We start from the raw sequence: 4,662 nt of genomic DNA, 5'->3' as shown, positions 1-4,662 counted from the left end.
ACCTACGGTAAAGTTTAATGAATATATTAGTCACAGTATGAGATTAATAGAAACTAAAACTACAACGCACTACAATCATACTCCAATAAAAGCTAGGTGACTCTTCTCTGTGTGTGTGTGTCTCCTTTCTCTTTGGCTCAAAGCATTTCTCTGTGCTCATCTTTTGTTTTGATGATGTGAGAGGGAAAAGTGCCCAGGCCATGAGATGATGTGAGGTGAACAAAACAGACACTACTCCATAGAGTTAGGCCCCATTAACCCTTAGATGACACTCAGAAGGAGGAGCAAGCACCAAACCATAGTGATGATGTCAAGGGTCAGATGGAGAGGTGTGTGGTCCGATCACTAGGAGGTTTTTGATGTGGTTACAGGGCAGGGGTGTGTAGAAGGCAGGAGCATTGGGAAGGGGGATGGTTCATTCTCTGGGCAGGATGAAGTGAGGCTGTTTGATGGCTCATTGTGCTTCTCAGAAGAGCGTGAGACTTAAATTTTATGAAGTGTTTATTTCTGGAAATTTTCATCTAATATTTTGAAATCGAGGATGGCCATTGGGTACTAAGACCATGGAATATGAAACCTTGAGAAAGATGCAGGTACCTATTAAGTTCATAGAGCTGGACTTGCTTAGTCAAAGGGAAGATATACTTGTCCTTTTCATACCATTTTCAAAGGCCTGCGTGTGTGAGCCCCTGACCCACAGCTTGTCCAAGCACGTGCTCTTGAATATCAAAGCTTTTGCCAACACCACTGAAAAATGTTATCTCCATGTTGTTTTATTTTTATTTTTTTTATTTCTCTTTTCTATGAGGAATCTTAATATTCTTTCATAGAAATTCAACTCCAGTCAACAGAGAATGCAACTCAAATCTTTTGTCCTTAGGAAGAAAGGCAATCCACAATGCAACAAAATAAACAAAGCAGCAACAACAGCAAAACACCAGTGGTCTGTCTGGATACACATATTTGGTCTAAGGACCTAAGATGTCACCAAAGTTGACTTGGTGTAGTACCCCCTCTACACCAGGTTTTCAGTCTCACAACTTCAATGTGCTCTGCAGTCCTCAGCTACGCCATGTCTTTGCCTATAATGCATTGCTGTGCACAGGACATACGCAGCTTTCTTTGGGATAAACCACAGGACAGCATACCCTTCTACCTGTACATAGGTCTTCACCAATGCCGAATCAGCATCCCTCGATAAGACAACTCATGTATTAGATGTACTTCCCCGCATCCCAGGGGGAGCAAGGGTGCCCAGCCCTGAACAGAAATCAACAAGCCCGGGACTGCTCCAAGTTCAGAATCTACAGGAGATGAATATTCTTCCTGGCTAGGTATTAATGTGATTTGTCAAAAGCCAGCAAAGTGATTAAATGAATACCGTAACTCACACCGTGTTTGCAGGGGGATGATGGTAACTGAGATTAAACCTTTCATAAGGAAAAACAGACAAGGAAGTGGGGCCCACTGACCTCTGCCTCCAGCAGCTGCGTACGGAGCGAGGCCCCGACGCTGAGGTGAGGCCGACTCCCTAGTCAGATCATTTCAGGCACTTTGGAAGCTTGCCTTTCTTTGCCTTTAATCTCCCATGGCTCCATAAGATCTGGGCACCTTTGGCAAGAAGGCCTCTCCTGGTTGTGTCTGTTCAAGGCCTTGTTTCCTGAGGGAGAAGATTAGAAGCCCGTCCTGAAATCACCTCAAAGACTGACAATTGCAAAAGACTCTCGGATAGGGGGTCTCTCTGGATATGACAATCTTTTAAAAAGTTACGAGCCCACAACCTTGTGAAGCCAGTTTTATTATGCTCCTCTCCCAGCTCAAAAAATATGAAAAGGCCTCACTTTTTCTATGTAGCTAGGAGTCAGAAAGCCAGCAACGGTAGCTATGGAATCTGTGTTTACCCTTCTCTTCCATGCAGCTTCCTGTGTGTCCTATAGAAAGTAGATTCCTTTGTAATTTTGCTCAGCTTGTCCTGTAAGCGTCCGGGTCACTACCGGGTATTTCTTTCCAGCTTTGCCCCTGGTCTGTCAGGGATGAAAAGCCTGAGAAGTTACGGAATATGAAATCCATTCACATATTATTCCGACTGAGTGCCTTTCCCACCCCCACACGCCCGAGTCCAGAGTTCTGCGTCTCCAGCATAAAGCAGGAATCTTCCCTTTTACCGTTGTATTTATACGTTTTAAATGGGCTGCGCTAGAACAGGATTCAAAAACTAAGTGTACAAAGTATTCATTAAAAACAAGCTCCTTTCATCTCCGAGAGTTACCCACCAATTTCCTCTCCCTAACCTTCATCATGGTAATTCATTTTGCTATTCTTCTAGAAGTCTTAATGCCTATGCGAGGAAATGTCAGACAGGGCCTTCTCCATCCTTTTAACCCAAGTGATAGGAAGCTGTTCATAGTGCTCTATTCTTTATCTCCCTACAGCCACTCACTGTGTGGGCCTTTCTGTCATGAACTCCTAACTAAATTGCGCACTCCTTTGATGGACTTTAGAGTCTTGCACCATGTGGTTCAAATTGCTTCTCTGATGGATCCTTATTGCTTGCTCTTTGGAACAATGTTGTACCCAGTAATTTAGCATATGCCTCATCTTCCATACGTGTATGTGTGTCAATTGACATAAAAGCATTCTGGCCCTGAATCTACATGCAGTTAGAATTTTAACAGATAAAGCCTAATTTGACATTTTAAAGGTTTGTCCCATTCTCACTGGTAAGATAAGAGAATGTCTATTTCATTGTAGTGGAGCATTGTTAATGTGGCCTCAATGCCAAATTTCTTGATTTGCCAATACAATAGGTGAAAATGTTATTGCAGTTTATTTTCTACTTGTATTGTAGTGAGGTTAGGCAGTTTCTAATATAAAATGCTTCGGAGAATTTTAATTGCAGGAGGAAATAAAACAAACAAACCACCTTTGACTTTTGGAAAAGGGGCCATGTGTCTTCAAACTAAAAAGCCAAATGCAAACCCAGTGCACATAGCAAGCCTGGATACAAGGATCGATCCCTGGTCCCAATGCTTGCGCAGTTATTTTTCATTTCTCTCTCCTTTTACTCCATCTTTCTCTGGCAGCCCCACCTCCACCCTGCTCCAACAGTCTTCCTCACTTGTTGGCTGAGGAAGCTCCTAGCTTGTATATTCATAGCTTTTTGTCAGGGCTGCATTCATTCAGGTCTCACTTCTTATCAAGGTAGGCTTGGGCACCCAGGATTGAAGAATCAGTTTGTAAGACATACCAGCCAGGATGTACATCAGTGAGGTAGATGTAAAAACTTCAAGACACATCAAGAGGAAAAACATCTTAAGGTAAAGACATTTGTGTAAAAAATAAAGGGGAAGAGGAAATATCTTTTCCTATCTGCAGGGTTGTTGTTTTCAAGTGACAAAATTCACTCAAAATATTAGCATACGACATTGTATAATATATATTATTCATATTTGAGAAGTGAAGAAACCATGGCTTTAAAAATATTAAATAAAATAGTGCACTTTATAAGCACCGTATACTGAAAATACAATGTCTGAAATAAACTATTGAAAATTTGGCAAAAAAAAAACCTTTAAATGCTTTTGTCTAAAGCTGTACAGCAATGATAGTAAGCATGACTTTGAACCTCTAGATGTGGTCCGCATGCATTTTCCCAGCATCCACAAGGCAATCTTGCTATCAGCGCATGGGATCCATGTTCTAGCTCCTCGCTGAGAAAGAAGCTGAAGGTTTCCACTGTGGCCTCTAGATGGCAATGTTGCCCCAAGCTACCTCTGCTGCAATGCGGCACAGACAGAGATGTTCTAGAAGGTGGGGGAAAAAGCTCCAGTGGCAGCTCCCCCACTTAGAATCGCAGGGGGCAATTCTATTGTCATTGCCTTTTCCTTCTAAAATATACATTTTGGAAGTATCTGTGAAGCGTTTATAATGTTATAACAAACCCCACAACTCAATTTTATTCCCTAAATTTTACGCCACCTCATACCATGAATAGTCTGAATAAATATTCTCTCCAGATATATACACAGACACAAGAGCAACCACGGAACGATATCTCCCTCCCTTCTCTGTTTTGGTTACACAGATATTTGTTTTAATATTACTGGCAATGCATATTGAAAGGAATGTCTGCATTCACATAAAAAGCAAAACCTTGTTCTTCACAGCGTCACAGAGTCCCTGGTGCAGCGTGAAGTTTTTACATATCCTTACTGATTGCCGTGTTGATAGGTATGTTTTATAAGCACTGACATAATCAATACAGCTTTATTTCATGGACACATACAGCTGTAATGTAACTTCTAGAAGCAGAATCGTGAGCTTCAAGGTATATGGGTTTGCAATTTTGACAAACATCTCCGGATGGACTGTAGCTCCTAACACCCTCACCAGCACATACGGTGGGTCCTCGTTCTCCGTAAGCTGAACCACTAAGGGTTGTGAAGGAAATGGATATTGAGCTATGATGGCTGCTGGAGTTAGGATAAACATCTATTTATTGAAGAAACATTGCTTCTTCTTTCCATCTACAAGAGTTAAAGCTCCCAGCTCCGAGAGACCAAAGCAAAAAGAAGAAATTAAATCTTCAAATAAGGGGCATGTATGATTAGTATTCTCTCTCTCTCTCTCTCTCTCTCTCTCTCTCTCTCTCTCTCTCTCTCT

Source organism: Microtus ochrogaster, linkage group LG10 (assembly GCF_000317375.1).
Source record: "Microtus ochrogaster isolate Prairie Vole_2 linkage group LG10, MicOch1.0, whole genome shotgun sequence".
Lineage (NCBI taxonomy): Eukaryota > Metazoa > Chordata > Mammalia > Rodentia > Cricetidae > Microtus > Microtus ochrogaster.
The sequence above is the reverse complement of the archived record's forward strand: the minus strand, read 5'-3'. Positions refer to the sequence as shown.